General features: G+C 33.5%; 2 long non-coding RNA genes, 2 other non-coding genes and 1 pseudogene across 6 annotated transcripts in view; 3 read left to right on the forward strand and 2 right to left on the reverse strand.

Annotated features, from left to right (window-relative positions):
* Positions 1-20553, forward strand: part of LOC136272253 (autophagy-related protein 9A-like) — a 161812-nt pseudogene that overhangs the window by 61511 nt on the left and 79748 nt on the right.
* LOC136272047 (uncharacterized) overlaps positions 1-20553 on the reverse strand; it is a 35788-nt gene that overhangs the window by 14733 nt on the left and 502 nt on the right. The window lies entirely within an intron of this gene.
* Positions 1389-17604, reverse strand: LOC117686579 (uncharacterized). Of its 3 annotated transcripts, none has more exons than XR_010709925.1 (6): positions 17253-17604; positions 11651-11904; positions 11422-11560; positions 11139-11304; positions 10654-10718; positions 1389-2412 (listed from the first exon to the last, which is right to left on the reverse strand). It is a non-coding gene; the product is annotated as an uncharacterized lncRNA (long non-coding RNA). The 3 variants fall into 3 exon arrangements; XR_010709926.1 differs by lacking the exon at positions 17253-17604 and adding an exon at positions 16973-17197; XR_010709924.1 differs by lacking the exon at positions 17253-17604 and having other exon boundaries at positions 11651-12128.
* Trnas-aga (transfer RNA serine (anticodon AGA)) lies at positions 13197-13271 on the forward strand. The gene has a single exon. It is a non-coding gene; the product is annotated as a tRNA-Ser (tRNA).
* Trnas-aga (transfer RNA serine (anticodon AGA)) lies at positions 13426-13500 on the forward strand. Its single transcript has one exon. It is a non-coding gene; the product is annotated as a tRNA-Ser (tRNA).

The raw sequence follows: 20553 nt of genomic DNA on the forward strand, positions 1-20553 counted from the left end.
TAAGTTATTACATGCAGTTCTTGTTTTTTCTGTCCAAAGATTCAGTATTGTTCTTTTACATGCATGAAAACTACAGTAAAATGTCACCAGATGGAATTTTTTTTAATGTTGATCATCTGGCTAAAATTTTGTTCTAGGATCATATCAAAGTAATTTTTTCAGTGCCCCATTCCTCCTTATTTGGCATATCGCAGTTTATATTGCCGTTCATTAATTAACTCTGAATAAAAATAATACATATAAAGTACATGCTTCCTTTGGTGCTTAATATTCTCTCGATTTCTTGCAAATTATACAATACCAGAGAACGATGCTGTATGTAGTAGCTTTTTACCCGATTAAAAAAAAAACCGCATTGATATTACCGATGTGTTTTATTGATTTTTTTAATCAGCACTAACGGCAGCATGAACATAAAAAAGTCGCGCACACTCGAATTATACTCGGCCTTCGGTGGTGGACTAAAGTATTAGCTCTCGCCATGTTAAAGTTGGACTTAAGACCTGTATTTTGACAGTATTTAAGATTATCCTATTAAGATATGACAAATTTATGAGCTATGGTGAGATCTTATGAAAAATATTTGGTCTTTTAAGATAGATTTTAGTCAAAAGTCGGTTATATGTTAAACGAGCTGAAAAGGTGGCAGATTTTTTTACTACATGTAATGCATTGAACAGAGCAGCCAGTGATGCACTGAAGAAATTTACTTTGTAAACCCCTTGAAATAAAAAGATATAGATACTGTGCTTATGAATCACAGACTTATGTAATTTAAGTCAGAAGCAGCATGCAAAGCATGCTTTGAAATGATCATATACTAGTATATGTTAATGCATCTCAGGAAGAAGTTTGGTCTGTGTACCCCTTTTGATAAGATGAACATAGATCAAAACATTGTCTTCAAATACATTGTTTTCTAAGTTTGGTTTCTATAATTATCTTCAAAGAGAATATGGTAACAGACCAGAAAACCTCTTCACTAAAATCATTGACGACTAAAGTGTCAAATGCCATTGGTTTGAAACTACTTGTAAAAATTAAGGTGTGAACAACTTATCTCGGTTATAGCTTAGGCCACATCAAAATATCCTATACGCTTTTCCTTGTGACTTTGTATTAGGGTAATACCCCAAATCATTATTTTCCTTGTCACCTTGTCCATGTACTACCACGTCTAGGTCATGACGAATCCCTACATGACCATGACCATCTCTGTGTCAAATAAAGGCAGCAGCAAATGCATAACCCCCACCAAAAATATTGCTATGGCATAGCAATCCATCCTCAACACTTGTAATGTAGACACAGAATAACAGAGAGACAAGGTAAATCCTTTATACCATACCTTTATTTGCAGAGGTAAAACAATATTAATAAGGGAACACTTTTGTCAGTTAAAGATTATATATTCTATTTCTCAAAGTTAGAAAAATGTGTCATGCATGATTTCAAACACAAGACATGTATATATATGTGAACATTCTTGATAGCTGTAATAGTAGTAGCATTTGAAAATTGTTCACAGAGAGACAAACAGAAAGCTACACAAACAGATCATCGCATACACTCTTCTGGTCTATGGCCAGCAGAGCTAAAACCCACAGGTGTCATGAGAAATTGAACGTCACAGATGTCCTCTGCAAACATAAGGGGAAATATACACTACATGTAAACATTAGATATTAATATGATTGTCCTTTTTTAAAAATGTTAAGTATTCTAAATTACATTGTAATATACTTTTAAAATATATGCAAAATACATATTTCAATCATGTTCACTTGACCTTAAACATAAAAGTAACACATAAGAAATTACAACATCTTATTGCTGATATTAAGATTTTAAAACGAATAAAAACTAAACCATGAGGTTACACCACAGGTACACATGTTGCAGATGGGAAGCAGAGAGAGTAATACAGATATAACACATACACATTCAATCTTCAATCTAAAACATGAAGCATACAGACGACTCTTGTTTATAAATAAGTCCAGGGTATTTCATGAGGAGATTATCTTCCAATTACTGTTTAAATTTAAAGGGTTTATTACAGAATCATTTGTTACTGCAAGACCAAACGTCCTAAATTTGCATCCTCATCTTCCGCCATTACGTTTAACGGGGGCTCATTGGAATCAGCTTTCGTATCTGCTGATTAAGTCTCAGCATCTGTTGCATTTTACTCTTTTTCTGATGAATACTTCTATCAGCAAGAAATTTGCAATTGTTTTTTACTTTCAGTGCTTCTGCCTCTCTTGGTACACTTTAATCTTTAAAGTCCATATAAAATTCAAATGTCCTATTCCATTGTCCATTTTTTCTTTGATGGTAATGTGGTGCATGATGGTTTATCCACTGATTCTATACCACTTGGGACATAATCCTTGTGTTCTTCAATAGAATCTGTGAATCAAATATAAGAAAGGTTCAGTGAATTAAATTCTACAATTGTACATGTAAGTTAAAATAATAGTGTACGCAACACATTTTCATAACATGCTAGTGCTTGGTATTCAATTTGTATACACAATATGCTGTAGTAAATTGTGACCACATCTTTCAAGTAATAATGCTTTAATGTTTAAAAACTAAAAAATTATCTGCGATCACATATCAATGTATATATTTAAGAAATAAACAACGTTATTTAGTGAACATGGCGTTATGAATAGCAATTGCTAGCGCATCATGGAAAATATGCCAGCAGAGCAGTTGCTATTCATAACGCCATGTTCACTAAATAATCGTTGTTTATTACTTATATTTGCATTTTACCACTCGCAAATACACTGTATTAGCCTAGACCTTGACATTTAGCTATTACATCAAAAGTAAGCATTCAGACTGTAATGTATCTTTTTAATTCACATAGATTTGTTAACAGAATCAATGATATGTTATAACAGTAATTCCTTTAAAATGTTATCAAAAACATGTTTTAATATTACATGTAAATACGTCAATTTTAATGGAGTTGGAGAAAAACACATGATGTATTGTATAGTGGTTTAAATCTATAACGTCATGGAAAAGTATATATAACGTTACACCTTTTTGACGTCATAGTATACTGACAGAGCAATTGCGATTATAGAGAAATAATTGCAGCTCCTCCGTATGGGCTTACAGTGGGAAAAAACAATGGAAATGCAAATATTTGCATATAAACATATGTCTAAACTTGCAATATATATATGTACGCATATGAACAGTCAAATATCTGACCTCAAAGACACAAAAAACTCATAAACAACCCACTGCAAAAATATTTGAGCAAACAATCTATGACAGTGACCAACATCCCATGTACCTGGTAATTATGTTTGCAAATAAACAGATAACTAAACTCAAAGACACAGTAATAAACTATAGAAAAAATGTTAGAACAAATAATCTCTGACAGTGACCTACAATTCATGTTTATACATGAAAGAGATTCAAAAACCACAAGCATTCCCATACATATTTTTCATTGTACATATGTACAAACTCAATATGTATGGACGCATATATCCAGTATACAAATGTCAATTAAGTAAACTCAAAGACACAAAAACTCATGAACAATCAACTGAAAAATGTTAGAATAAGAAATATATAATGATAACCCACAATTCATGAACAGACACAAACAGGTATACATATAAATGACAATGTCCCACAATCCATAAACAGACCCAAACATGTATATACAAGACAATGACCCACATTCCATGAACAGACACCAACATTTTTTTTACAGTACAATAGTTCATCAAACAAATTAGGTAAAATTTTCTCCAGCATTCTATCATACTAATATCAAAACTCTTGTGACAAAAATCAAATTAGAAATTACATGTTAATCATATATGTACTAAGTAATGGAAATAAAAGATTAATGTGAACAATTGAAGATCTTTATAGGAACATGGTTACAGTAACATTTTTTTCTAGACTAAATGCTCATAGTATTACATTTAATCATATGTACTAGAGTTTATAACTGCGTAAACATTACATGTAATTTGTATATAATTTGTTATTGTATGGATTTTACATGTTTATCAAAAACAACAGTTGAATTTTTATTGAACCTGTTATTTTCCACAGGATTCGATGTTGGGATGAGATGTTAGTAGTGTTTGGCTGGGATGTTCGGTAATGAAAAAAATGTAGAAATACAGATAATTTATTAATCATGTAAGCCAATAAGTCATTTTTGTATACCCTTTAGATGAAGCAGCTAGGATTAACAACTAGGCAATTGTTAATAAAAAGATTTCTGCGAGTATCTTAATTTGTACATTTTTTTATCAAACTATGCCATTAATTTATCACATTAATTTTGAAGATCATTTAGAGCTAATATTATCTGTTTATCATGAACATCATTTATCCTTTCCTCTGGTGTATCATTCCTATCGTATCTTGCATGTACACTTTTCAATGTACATGTATAACATGCGTCAATCCTATCATATCGTGCGTGGTTTCTATCCTATCATTTTATTATCATGTTAAATTCATTGCGGGTACAGTATAACAGAGAACCAAAAATTAACATAAAGATCAAATATCTAACTCAAAGTCACAAGAAAAATGTTTGAGCAAACATTCTATGAGAGTGACCCACATCCCATGAACAGACAAAAACATTTATATATATGACAGCACTCCAAAAGCAATGAGCATTCACATATATATCTTTGAATTTACAAATGTCTGAACTCAATATGTATGAATGCATATACACAATTGACTAAACTTGAAGACACAAAAAACACATAAACAAATAACATGAAAAATGTTTAAACAAACAATATATGATAGTGACCCACAATCCATGAACACTGATACAAACATATATATATGGTACCCGCATCAATATTTTTTACAATCTTATACTATCATATCATTTATCAGACCTATTGATCAAGCATACAGATCTATCATCATGCACAAATCCAGTAGTACCGAGTGTTAATCCTAGAAAGTTTATCATTTAACTTCACGGTTTTTCTGTGTATCCTATTATGTTAATCATATCGTTCCTTTCCATAAGCAAGTCATTTTATTTGGAAGTTACATGTTGTTCAATACGCCGTTAAAGCAAATATTTATTGATCAGTAAACTCAAAAACATAAAAACTCATGAACAATCAACTGAAAAATGTTAAAATAAGAAATCTACAACAATGACCCACAATCCATGAACAGATCGACGCCAACATGTAACATATTTAAACAATAAAATGCTTTCTATAGTGATTCATTCGGGATATGAAGGTAGTGACATTGCAGGAAAAATACATAACCTGCTAAATAACCAGTGTTAGCGGGTCATGTAAATTTTTCCTGCAATGATCGCTACCTTCATAACCTGCATGAATCATCAAAGAAAGCATTTTATTGTTTATATTAACATCTTTCTTTAACTAATTAATAAATTGATTATGAAAAGTTAGTAAAATTTACTAAATTACTGTTAACGTACACATGTACGTTAGCTAAAAGAAACAGCCAAATCGTCTCCTGTGAGACTTTCAGTCTGACATCATCATGATTATTTCATGCAGTCCGTGATTTTACTTAGGTCGCTGTAGGTTCAGATCAATCGATAAACAGGGCGTGTTAATTTCAGTCCTGTCACTTTCAGCCGCTGTAGATTTCGACCAATAGTTAAATGGGGCATGTAGATTTCAGTCTGGCTGTTTCTATAGAGCTATGAATTAACTATAACCTTTCGTAAGAAATTGAGGAAATTATACTTAAAGTTTGTAGATGTAAATATACGACAATGACCCACAATCCATGAACAGATACAAACATGTATATACATGACAATGACCCACAATCCATGAACAGACACAAACATGTATATACAGTTCAATAATTCATCAAACAAATTAGATACAATTTTCTCCAGCATTCTATCATACTAATATCAAAATGCTTGAGACCAAAATTAAATAAGAAATTACTTTGCTATGTAAACAAATCTTTTGTTTTAATTTTGAATGTTGAAGCAAAAATTCCAGTTATAGACCTAAAATGAATGTATTAAATGTTAGGAACTGTTTTTTTATTCTTAAAATGAATAAAATGATAGACAAATCAGCTTGAAAAAGACTTGTATATTGAACTTATGTAAATAAAAAAATAGGGCACAATCCTGGTTTACATGACAAAGAATTGTGAGTTCTGTATCTTGCTTGTAACTCAATGACTGACTCTCAAATTTCATTTGATCATTAGAAATATATCCTAAAGCATTGTAAATAATGAAAACAGAAAAACAAAATTTGACCAAAATCATGACAGTGCCCCTTTAAAATATTTGCATATATACAAATGTATAAACTCAAAGACACAAAAAAGTCATGAACAAACTACCTGGTACAGGAGAAATAATACAAAAATTAACCTACGATAGTGACCCACAATCCATGAACAGACACAAGCATGTATATATATGACAGTGATACACAATCCATGAACAGACACAAACATGTATATATGACAGTGAACCACAATCCATGAACAGACACAAACATGTATATATGACAGTGAACCACAATCCATGAACAGACACAAACATGTATATATGACAGTGATACACAATCCATGAACAGACACAAACATGTATATATGACAGTGAACCACAATCCATGAACAGACACAAACATGTATATATGACAGTGAACCACAATCCATGAACAGACACAAACATGTATTAGTATAGCAACCTTAGAACTATAAGCATTCACATATATATACATATACATGCAAACACAAATAAAACTCAAAGAAATGGAACACCTCAACTGCCTTATGTAGATAATGCCCATAATATGCTGATAGTTCAACATTTCATGCTGATCATCAATCAACATTACATGCTGATACATCAAGTGAACTTTACATGCTGATACTTCTTCATTATATGATAATTTATCAATTATCATTACATGCTGATAGTATAACATTACATGCTGATAATTTTTTATTATATGATTATACCTATTCACTATATGCTTTCACTAATACATGCTGATATTTCATAAAATGATGGTATTACAGTATGCGGTGATTCTAAATTCGCTATAAGCAGCAGGATCGTGATTCGATAAAACTCAGGGATATTACTAAGGAGAGAATAGACTAAATTCAAGCTACATTGTACCCAACAATTTAAACAAGCTTCTTTTATGCTTATTTTCTTATATAAATATGGACACCTTATGGTTATTATCAAAACTTATATTCCCAATACTAGGGCTTGTGCCATTCAGCTGAAACTGGATGCTGGAGGGAATGGGGGCACCATCACTTTTGATTACATTTGTTGGAACTTGCGCCAAAATCTCTGTGTGTCAAACAACTCCATAGTCCCCTTATTGTAACTCGTCTTTGTTTAGGCGCCTTCAAATTGGATGCCAATTTTATGAGTACGTTTTATGTTGTAGGTTGATTGTTTTAATTCTGCAGGCAGGCGCCCTCAAATTTATTTTACCCCCTTTGGATTGGGCATTCTACGCCATTAAATAGCAATTTTACTTTCTGTCTTAAGGAAATCAGAGCATGAGCAATCATCCATTAGATCCCAGCGCTTCTCACAAACTATCTTTTATTTAAGGGGGGGGGGGGGGGGGGGAGGGGGGGGGTGGTGGCAGACCTACCCCTCAATCACAAGTCAACAAGTAAATATAAAATAGGGAATGGGGGGATCCCGTATTTTACAATATTTCATCTATTGATCTACATATGATCGAATTTCCATTTTCATAAAATTATTGTAAAACTACATACAAAGGATAGAGCATTGCGTCCTCCAGATTGGTATATCTTACATGAAGTCAGATGCTAGGGACTACGTGCGCTGTTGAAACTGATTTTAGCAGTAACTGTACTGTTGAAAAAAATTAGTGCTTACATTGTCCACTCCTTTACGTGGATCTCCAGGGAAAGCCCACCCATAAATCTGATGTAACCTGAATGACAGAAGTCTTTGATTAGGTGCTATGAATACTTTTAGCGGTCCACTTTGACCAAGCGCCATAAACTTGGGTTCACTTCAGAATGCACATTTTTGGACAAAAAATCCCCTGGGGTACCTCGAACCCCCTGATTTGTATGCACTGATGGGGAGCGCCAATGGTTTTCCCAAGCAGGCTTTCTTTAAATATAAAATGACTCTGTTAAAGGACAACACATAATCAAGTGGTATTATTTGTTGAGTATCTTGATCTATTAAACTAGTCTCAGTGGACCTTAGTAATATCTGATCAATCTCCGAAACAGAGAAAAAGCCCAGTGTTAAAAACTTGTCAGGCATCAATGAGTTCTGAATTTTAGTGTATTTCAATCTCAAGATGACCCTTCCCTATTTTTAGAATCACCGCAGAGTGAAGTACCATCACATAATAAAGAAGTATCAGCATGTAACAAAGAACTATCATCATATAAAGACAAAGTATCAGCTTGTAATGTTAAAGTTTCAGCATGTGATGTTGAAGTATCATCATGTAAATTAATGTTGAAGTATCATCATCATCCACATAAGGTAGTTGAGGTGTTATGTACAAAGACACTAAAACCTCATGAACAAACAATCTGTTAGAATGACCCACATCCCATGAACAGACAAAAGCATGTATATATGACAGCAACCCAAAAATCATTAGCATTCACATATATATTTGCACTTACACAAATTTCTAAAGTCAAAGACACAAAATAGGCGTGAACAAACTACAGGAAAAATGTTAGAACAACCAATCCATGACAGTGATCCACATCCCATGAACAGACACAAACATGTAGATATGAGAGCAACCCAAAAACCATGAGCATTCACATATATATCTTTGACTAAATATGTATGCATGCATATGCACAAATGTCTAAACTCAAAGACACAAAAACCCATGAACAATCCACAGAAAAAATTGCAGAACAAAAACTCTATGACAGTGACCCACAATCCATGAACAGACACAAACGTATATATATACGAGGGTTGTCCAAAAAGTTCGTGGACACATGTAATTTTATTAAAAATAGAAGCGCCATTTTCAGGAAAGTATTATAATATTGTAATAAAGAGCATAATAATGTATATTTTTGTAATGGAGTTATGAATGTATATACATTGCCTATACAGGCCGCACAGCCCAGTATGACGTTAAATTATAATGACGTAGTACTGGGTTTATTGAGAGTAATATGCCGCATTCACCGTTTGGTCAGAAGGTACAATCGCATATTCCATCAACATATCACTTGTGCCACTTGTGGATAAGTTTCCTTAATCGTTTCATTCATTTCAGTTTTTTACTTCAGTTGACACAATTTTTTTATTGCCAGCGGTCAGATGAAGTTGCTTTTTCATGCGTTTTTAAAGACATATTCTTGCCGTAATATCTTTTAAATGTCCTCTGCTGGTTTGAAAATATTTTTAAATGATGTATGAAAATAATGTACACAATACAGACTACATCACAATAGAAGATTATGAAAACAGTAAATATACATATCTAAAAACTCAATTACAAAGTTTGGACAATTTTTGCGCTGGGACGTGCATACTTTCATTAAATTACATTAAAATTTTACTTTATTTCTAAAGAAAACAATAAAGACCACTTTGGTTTGATCTGAAATTTTATGACAAAGATTTAGATATATAATATGAATAAATTAACCCATTTAAAATGATAAAAATGCTATTGTCCACAAACATATTTGGACAACCCTGGTATATATAGTATATATATATGACAATGACCTACAATCCATGAACAGACACAAACATGTATGTGTGACAATGACCTGCATTTAATCCATGAACAGACACATATATGAAAATGACCCACAATCCATGAACAGACACAAACATGTATATATGACAATGACCCCCATTTAATCCACGAACAGACACAAACATATACCGGTATATATATATATTTATATATATATGACAATGACCCACAATCCATGAACAGACACAAACATATATATATATGACAATGACCCACGTTTAATCTATGAACAGACACAAATACATATATTTGACAGTGACCCAAAAACCATGAGCAATCACACAGTTATATGTTTGCATATACACAATGTCACAAAGACACAAAAAAAATCATGAACAATCTACAGGGAAAATGTCAGAACAAACAATTCCATTTCAGAGAAAAAGCTGTCATTGTCAAAGTTAAGGATAAAGGCTGATAAAAAAGTGGTGACAAAATATAACTAAAACAATAACGAAATTAAGAATCCTCGACACCCTGTGACTTCTTCTTTTAAGACAATACGTCACATCATGGCAATTTCAACGCGATGTGAAACAGTTTATATCGCCAATAATTGGTGTTTTAAATATCTCTGTGCAGCTATGGGTTTACCCTCAGTCTACCAACCCACAAGTTCTGAGTGTGAATACTGGAGGAGCATTTATTTTAATGAAGAGAAATGAAATTTAAAGTCCCCCCTTAAAAAACTGATTATAAGGGGGTGGGGGGGGGGGGGGGGGGTAATTTTTAAGTCAAAACACATGGTAAAAATCAATATCTTTAATTAAGAAAATGGGCTTGTATGCAGAACTTTTAACAGGTGTTGAGGACCCTCAAATAATGTACCTGCATGTATTACCTTCACTGATAGTTCCTTCCAGACAATGCTGATGCTACTTCCATTACAAGCTTCTATCTCATATTCTGAAAAGAAATAAAATGATTTGGTGATTAATTAGTACTCGGATGGCATCCTTTAAGGAGGCTGGGTGGTTAATAAATTAACCATCAGATCTTCTTTAATTTTTTTGATATGATTTGTCTAGCTATAAACTATCATTTACAAAAGAAAAAAATCTAAATATTTTAGCTTTAAAATCTTATTACTTTTCTCTATCTTTATACATAGGTCTTCTTATTAAGGAGATAAAAATAGTCCAAAAATTGTTGCACCAATCGAGTGCTCTTAAAAAGATCCTAGCACTAAACTATGCGGTATATGCAAAACTGCCGCTTCCAAAATGCTCCCTATAGTATACAAAGAACAATGATATTCTAGTGAAGTCCTGCCTTGACAAAAATTCCTTATCATTCAGAATACATGTATTTGTGTAATAAAAATACCTATGCAAGGCTGTTGAACATATTCTGCAACATGGTCCTTTATGACCTGTTGAATCTGTTGAACAAGTATATACGGTAATTATGTGCTGCAACAGATCTTCACTGTTCTGCAGAATCTGTGGAACATCTGGGTGTGCTTCAACAGGATTTGCCTTCAAATTCCTCCCTAGAGTACAGGCAAAGAATAATTGTTAATGAAATTTTAGTTACTTAGTTACTACAGGTCTACTGTAGTTACTGAAATGTTCCCCTATATTTCAGAAAGAGTAACTTAAGGTAATACCTGTAGTAAAATGCCAAAGCTGTTGAACATGTGAAGTTACATGGTCCTGAGCAGACTGTAGTATCAGTTAAGAGCCCATCTTAACTAGTTAGTGGAACATCTACATGAGTTACCATTGTGTCCCTCTCTAGAATGCTCTCTGTTATAAATTTGAAAAAGATTTCATTGTAATTAGAGTTAAGCTTGTAAATCATGTGTTGAAAAAAGTAATGTAGTTAATAAAAAATACCTGTTCATGTCTGACATCTGATGAATCAGTGCAGTGTTCAGAAGAATCTATGGAACGTGCATCACAGTGCTGCAACAGAGTCCAAAGTCATATCTAATCTCCTACTGTCTATCAATATCCCTCCTTGCAAAGAGTCAAAGCTTCCATGGGTAGTTGTTCAACATTAATTTCATAACAGCATTATTTTTGGGCTTGTCTGAGGTTGCATCATTAATGTGCTTTCCAAGCTTTTGGAAGATTCATACTTATCAATGCTGTAAAATAATAATGAAAACAATACTTAGATAAAAAGTCTAATGTTACATATAAACATAAGCATTCATATGATGAAATATTATGGTTATATGAACAATGCATGCGTTATGAAACAACAATACATATCACAATATAGTGGTAACGATATATGAATCACAATGTATTTTTAAAAAATACAAGGGCACCGCAAAGCAGAGCATCCCCTCGCAAAATGAAATATTTGGGGGGGGGGGGGGGGATGCATTATTTAGAATATACATGTAATTAAAAATAACAAATAATATTTATCTTCATAAAACCTCTTTAGATCAAAATATTCCTTTCCCCATGCAAGCTCTTCTTCATACAAATAAAAACCTGAAACACACTACTATACCAGCTGTATGTTTCTCACATGCTTCTCACACGCTATACAGTTTTTACAATACGTTCCTAGCATAGCACGGTTTGCTTTTTGTACGATATGATAAATGTTACTCGCACTGTATGGTCTTTTTTCACATATGATATCATAATGCTTCCTGTATGAAAAAGTGTATAGAAAAAGTGTTATTTATGTATCTAGCTGCAATAATGTAGCCCTCTCCGATTTTTATATCTGATGTTAACTGAAGAGGGCTACAATTCCACAGGATCTCCGTAATGGTGCTAAATTAATTTTTTAATGCAACTGACTTCGGTCTAAAAATTTCGATTTTATATTTGACTTCCTTTAGATAAAATGATTTTTTAATTCAGGTTGAACAAACTAACCGTATATATATCAAAACCAGATAAAACACATAAGCATGTTTACCAGTCGTCTTTTTCAGCAGCCATGACAGTTCTAGCGTGATTGTATGGGATCTACGCTTGGAGTTTTGATGGGCTTGATAACGTGAATGACAGAGTAAATAATCGATCTTTCCTCGTTCTATCACTAAAACAATGTTTCAGGAAATGGTATATAATGGAAAATTCATATTTACCGCGTTAATTATGTTTAAAATAGGGGAATTCCTATATTCAGGTAAAGATCCGCTCCTGAATTCTCTGTGACGGTCAGACCGGTTCGAATACCGGCGCCAGATAGCTCAGTTGGTAGAGCACCTGACTAGAGATTCAGGGGGCCCGGGTTCGAATCCCGGTCTGGTCCGTCATTATTTCTCCCATCCCGTTACATTTGGTGCCGTGACCAACCCCTGGAACTGACAGGTGAACTCCTGCCAGGGGAAGAGCCTGGGGTGATCTTCGGGGACGAAGATCATTTAAGGGGGGAGGAATGTGACGGTCAGACCGGTTCGAATACCGGCGCCAGATAGCTCAGTTGGTAGAGCACCTGACTAGAGATTCAGGGGGCCCGGGTTCGAATCCCGGTCTGGTCCGTCATTATTTCTCCCATCCCGTTACATTTGGTGCCGTGACCAACCCCTGGAACTGACAGGTGAACTCCTGCCAGGGGAAGAGCCTGGGGTGATCTTCGGGGACGAAGATCATTTAAGGGGGGAGGAATGTGACGGTCAGACCGGTTCGAATACCGGCGCCAGATAGCTCAGTTGGTAGAGCACCTGACTAGAGATTCAGGGGGCCCGGGTTCGAATCCCGGTCTGGTCCGTCATTATTTCTCCCATCCCGTTACATCTCATTAGCTGTCCCAAAATAAAACTGGTCAAGGCCAGTAAACATGGCGGACAAATTCAACTTGTGTTGTTGACATACACGAAAAATAACCGATATATGGACTATACTTGATATTTTTGGATTAATTTATGCCATAGACATCTACAATGTTTGAGTTCTGGTAAGAAATGCAAATGTTATTTCCATTTATGTACGATTTGAGACGAAATTGTTGCGGGAGTGAATCACTCCCGCACTTGCACCATTACGGAGATCCTTTTGAGTTGTAGCCCTCTCCAAAAAAAAAAAATCTGGAGAGGGCTACATTATTGCAGCTAACATGTATCATACAGGAAGCATATCATATCATGTAAAGAAAAAAATGATCATACAGTGCTAGTAACATATTGATCATATAGTTCATTTCCAATAATTGTGAATTTGATTTCTCACAATTAATGTTTATTTTCTTTTTTTTAAAACATCTACATATTAACATGAATTTCATTAGTTCAGATTATTACAAGTTTAGATAGAAAAAAAATCATCATTCAAAATTCAATTTATGGAATGTTTAAAACAATGGCCTTTTATAGACAAAAAATCGCCCATTAAAAGTACCGTATTTTTCGGAAATCAGGTCGATACTTTTTTTTCCTGGCACGTGGACCTCGCCCTATTCATCGCTTCGCCTAATTTATGTTTTTTTTTTAATTTGATATGAAATTTTGCACAAATTTATGCAAATCTCCAATAAAATCATGAGTGTTTACTATAATACTGCTTGAATTTTTGTGTACAAATCATATGGATTTTTATCAATATACTGTAGTAATTTATCATAAACAAATTAAATGTGAATAGATTTATTTCTTCTAACATTTCTTACTTCGATCGCTAAGACTGAATCATCTTTCTATCATTATTACATACTGTCATGCATTTTGATCGTGTGCTTACGATAAACAAGAAATCGATTTCGCATGGTTAAAGTAAAATGAGAACTGTACAAAGGGTACAGACCCTGAAACGTACTACTACACTACACACTCGCTGCACGCTCGCTAAACGGTTCACACGAAACGCTGAACGGTTTACACGAAACGCTGCACGCTTTGCCCGAAACACTAAACGCTTTACACGAAACGCTGAATGGTTTACACGAAACGATTCTCGCACGAAACGATTTGCTCGCTTTTCACACGCTTTTATCCTGATCGATTCGGGTCCTCTCGGATTTTTACCCTGACTCTGTTAGTAAGAATTAATTTTAAGAAAAGCAGAAATTATAGAAATACTGATATTAGAAACATTTATGTACATAAGTATTGAATTGATCAATTAAAATCAATTATAAACATATTTATTGCTTAAAAGAAATATCCATGATTCTTGTTAGTCCTGTAAATAATAAAAATTCCAGAGAAAATATTCAATACCAAAAATAAAATCCGTATGATTACAAACTGAAATCGGTTTTTCAGTATTCGGCGGGATTTGTTTTTTCTTCTCACATTAATATTTTTAATGGTTTCAGAGAATATGATGTAAAAATACTAACTGTTAATAAACCTGTAATTATTTACATTGATAATTTTGAAAGTTATGTAAAATAAAATTAGTCACATAAGTTAGAAAAATGCTATAAAACAACCGATTAATTTTTTTTTATGTCAAATCAATCGCGTAAATAAATGTTCTGTACATAATATCACAGAGAAAATCAATGGATGAAACAATAAAGAAAGTTGTCATTACTATTTCGGATTTCGGAAAGAACAAAAAATAATTTAGATTTTTGTCTCAATATTCGTATACATAACCGGCGCCCCGCATAAGGGCGTACAATATATCTATCATACATGTAATTTATTTGAATTAAGTACCATGCATATAGATTCCCATAATAATCAATTGCATGTGTACATTTTAGGAAAATTGCAGTGTGTTAATTATCTGTTGTTTTACGTTATCAGAGCTTAAATAATTATAATAATAATTTGTAGAAATATTTTTAATCGGGATTCAGAAGAATTTACTTCCCGCAATTCATAGAAATGAACAGTATATTTTCTTTCTATGTTTACATTTAATTTTGTTCAAATTAATGTTAAATAATCTATCATTGAAATTGTGTGCATCATCAAATACTGATTCCGACTACCTTGAAGTCATTAAATTTCTATTGGCTATTGACAAAAAAAGAGAGACGCGTGACCACCCAATGAAACGAATACACAGAGTTTGATTGACAGGTTCAGCCAGGTGCAGGTCTTACCCAATGTCCGAGGTTATGTGTATTGGTTGTACACAGCCGAATAGTCTCAGTAACTAGTCTTCTTTCAATACGCGAACTTTTCTTTTGTTTGTTAAAAATTAGTTCAATTTATAAGTGTATCATTTCTTATAGATTTTTTTCCACAAGATTATCTCTAAGGAGTTTTGCCAATCACAAACAGTTAAAAGTAATGTTTAACACGAGCGCTATTTTGAAACAATTAAATTGTCAGAGAGTTCTGAATGAAATCTGATGAAGATTCACACGGTTCTCGCACGCTTTGCCCGAAACGATTTACACGCTTTGCCCAAAACGCTGCACGCTTTGCCTGAAACGCTAAACGGTTTACACGAAACGCTTCACGATTCACACGAAACGCTAAACGGTTTACACGAAACGCTAAACGGTTTACACGAAACGTTTCTCGCACGAAAGTTGCACGCTTTTTTGGTGTAGTAGTACGTTTCAGGGTCTGTAATTAAAGGAGGAAAAAACATCGCCGGGTAGATATAAAAAGCTGATTTCTTTTTATAATAGAACACATCTACAAGTTTTTTTCTGGAGATTCAAAATAAAACTCTCAATGAAATCTAAACCAGGTGTCTCTGAAATAAGTCTGGGTTGGGCCTACTTTGTTTATACACAGTTGAACTCTCGGCACGTGCTACTCATGCCCGCAGTCTTCGAGAGGTTGACTCATTATATACACAATATAAAAGTCACACAGAGGTGTGAACGATTATCATGATTAAGCACATATATAAATTATTATTGTTTAAGCAATACGGTAGGATATATCCAAATCTTAAGGAATACATGTAATTACACTGACGATAGATGGACCGTAACATTAGCGGGTGAAATGAAACCTCCGGTGAACTACTTCATATACAGTATTATATACTACTTTAGACTCGATCAACAACAAAGACACAGGGTTGCATGTGCTACCGTATATATGCCTCCAGGCTAGGTTACTATCCCCCAGTGAACACCAGTTTGTATACATGGCAGGGAAGTGATAAGCAAACGATCTTTAATCAATCCGGTCGTACAAATTAGTGCATAACAAATATAATTTAAGGAAGAAATGTTCAACAAGTCCCGGGGTTGAGTATTGGGGGACTCTCTACTTGCACATGTAAACAATACATTTGTATGTATGCAAACGAACAAAAAAGTAATCTAACCGCTCAAGACAAGTTTTCTGAACTCGCAGACTTGTTCCCCATGTACTGTACAGCTGAAGAATGACACTTGCATTCCGAATCGGTGCATGGCAGCCATTTGACATTTCAGCATTACGAATCGGTGCATGGTCAAAAGGCAGCCGTTTGACGTTTCAGCCTAAGAGCGTCCGCCATTTTTTCTTAATTGTACTTTTAGTTCGATAATCTTTGCTTCCTCGTCATAATTTTATAAATATGACCTACTAATTACTGCTAATAAGAAAGTATATTCAGTACTTACCCAAGTTACTGTTGTACTCCGCCATTGATATCCAACAATGCATTGCGTGCATCACAAAACCGTTTTGTGGGACACCCCGCTGGATGTTTATAGATAGACAAAATGTTCAAAACTAGTAGCTTTGACGCGATGTTCTAAAAATAGATTTTGAGTTCTGGGACATTTTTCAATATATCCGTGTGGGTCAAAAAAACATTTTTTTTTGTTTTTTATGTTAATAATACCATTTTCAACCTCCCTGTGAATTTTGAACTACATGGTTTATGGGTCAAAATATAGATGACCCATAAACCACCTAAGGATCCCACAACGTGAGTCTGAGGTATATGAAATAACCCACAACACGGATTTGTATAACTATATATATATATATATATATATATATATATATATATATATATATATATATATATATATATAATTTCCCAATACAACAAAAAATAAATCGGCACAGTTTTAAATAATTTAAAAATGATAAATATCCAGAATAAAATCACAAATTGATCCTATTAACCGCAAACGTTTTCGCCATTCCTGGCTCTTCAGGCAGTTATGTACAAATGACTAATATGTAACGTAGTAACGTCAATAAGCAAAAGTTCATTGTGACGTCATAATAACGTTAAAGTAGCGGAAAGTTAGAGTCACAGAGCAAAAAGGCGTTAAAAAAATAATAATCGCAAATATAACAAATGATTCAATTACTTTAACGTTATCATGACGTCACAATGAACTTTTGCTTATTGACGTTACTACGTTACATATTAGTCATTTGTACATAACTGCCTGAAGAGCCAGGAATGGCGAAAACGTTTGCGGTTAATAGGATCAATTTGTGATTTTATTCTGGATATTTATCATTTTTAAATTATATATATATATATATATATAGATAAATCCAAGAAAAACCTCAGTGGTCGTGAAATATATTTAAAACTTAAATAAATGAAAACACAAAGATCGAGTAAAACATAAGCGCTTTAATTTTTTCAGATGTTTTTCAATACTAACATGGTAACGTTTGTTATGACGTCATAATAGTTTAACGGCGTCTTCAAGTCTTTGAATGACGTCATATTTTCCCGTATTTTTAGATATCACAATACTAATAATAACAGATTATATAACACGGTTAAAACACGAATAAAATATTTAGAATACTCAGAGGTTACATTAAGCTATTCAATTTAGGTTTAAAAGTTCTTATAAAATGTTTTTCTTTATCACGCCTTTCAACAGTGTTAGAATTGTACATTTTATAGAACGGAAAAACAGTAATTGATTTTTTTCCGCACAGGTCCAGGTGTTCACTAACTTTTAGTTTGCGGTATTCCGGTTGGTTGATGTGCTGTTTGTGAATTCGGATTCTTTCCCGTAAGGTACTTCCCGTTTCTCCAATATATAGTTCCCCGCAACCTGAGCACGTGATTACATATAATAGATTTCTGGTTTGACACGACATGTTGTTGTTAACGATAAACTGTTTCCCACCAAAATTGAAATGATGTCCTTGTTTGATATAGGGACAAGAGCCACATCGCGAATCCTGGCATTTAGTAACTTTAAACTCCGATTTTTCTTTGAAATTGGATTTAGTAAGGATGCGTCGAAGATTCTTCGGCTGTCTTTTGCTGTTTATAAATTTTTGTTTTTCAAATATCTTCGCCATTGTTTCATCAGTCTTCAAGACGTCGTTCAGATGGTGAACAATAGGGGCGATGTTAGTATTTCTGGGATTATGGGTGGTAACCAGCGGTAATATCTTTGATTTTTTTACTGTTGTTTTGAACGGGATTGAAGAGCTTCTTTCTGTCTAATTTCATGTTTTTTTCAATAGCATCGTCAATAATTTTATCCGGATAAATTTGTTTCTTTAGATACTTGTTTAATTCCTGTAATCTCTGTATTTTGACAGACTCGTCGTTAACGATTGTGCATATTCGTCTAGACAGGTTATACGGTATTGCTCTTTTCGTATGTCGTGGATGACTTGAGTTGAAGTGTAAATACTGATGAGTATCCGTAGGTTTGTAGTATACATCCGTCATAATGACTTCGTCTTGTTTGGTCAACAAAATATCTAAAAATGAAATTCTATTCAGGCTTTCGTCCGCTGTAAATTTGATATGTTGATTAAGTTCATTCAATATATTTTTAAAAACTGACAGATTGTTGTCTCCGGAATTCCAAACAATAAAACAGTCGTCCAGGTACCTTTTCCAGTGCTTTGTTATATACATTTCCGTCTCTTCCTTAAATAATCTATTAATTTCCTTATACATTTTCTCCTCAACATAATTTCCTTATACATTTTTTCTCAACATATGCTACTCTTACATTAGGATACCTTGAGGAGAAAATGTATAAGGAAATTAATAGATTATTTAAGGAAGGATTTAAGGAAATAAATAATCTATTAATTTCCTTATACATTTTATCCTCAACATAATTTCCTTAAACATTTTTTCTCAACTTATGCTACTCTTACATTAGGATACCTTGAGGAGAAAATGGGAAACAGTTTATCGTTAACAACAACATGTCGTGTCAAACCAGAAATCTATTATATGTAATCACGTGCTCAGGTTGCGGGGAACTATATATTGGAGAAACGAGAAGTACCTTACGGGAAAGAATCCGAATTCACAAACAGCACATCAACCAACTCGATCTTTGTGTTTTCATTTATTTAAATTATATATATATATATATATATATATATATATATATATATATATATATATATATATATATATATATACCATTTTTGAATAAGTTTTCTCGTTATGTCACAAATGAGATAATTTTATTACTATGCCCTGAAAATTGCTGAATTACACCGGAAACAGTTATATTGCCCTCCCGGAAACAGTTATATTTCACAGGAAATAGTTATATTGCCCTCCCGAAACTGTAATATCACCATCGCGTGCAAGAATTCTGCATATTGATTACGTCGGGCTCGAAATTCAAGGAGCCAGTTGCTAAGCAAACGTAAACAGATCTGCGAATTTTCAACATGTCAGGCCAACGTCTACGGTTTGTTCATCTAAATTCAGATGAACTCGATAGTTTAATTGATGAAAAAAATTCGGCAAACACGACAAAAGTGATAAACTCAAGCGTGAGTGTTTCAAAAACATTTTCCTCCGCCTTGTGAATTAAAAAAATATGTTGATAACCCGAGTTTGATTAATTTGTTTAAAAATGTTATATAACATATATTACATGTCTTCTCGGGCGACAATACCAGAATATTTGTCCCTCGGTGACAGGAAAGCCCTGGAGTGTTACGTCGCCC

Source organism: Magallana gigas, chromosome 10 (genome assembly GCF_963853765.1).
Source record: "Magallana gigas chromosome 10, xbMagGiga1.1, whole genome shotgun sequence".
Lineage (NCBI taxonomy): Eukaryota > Metazoa > Mollusca > Bivalvia > Ostreida > Ostreidae > Magallana > Magallana gigas.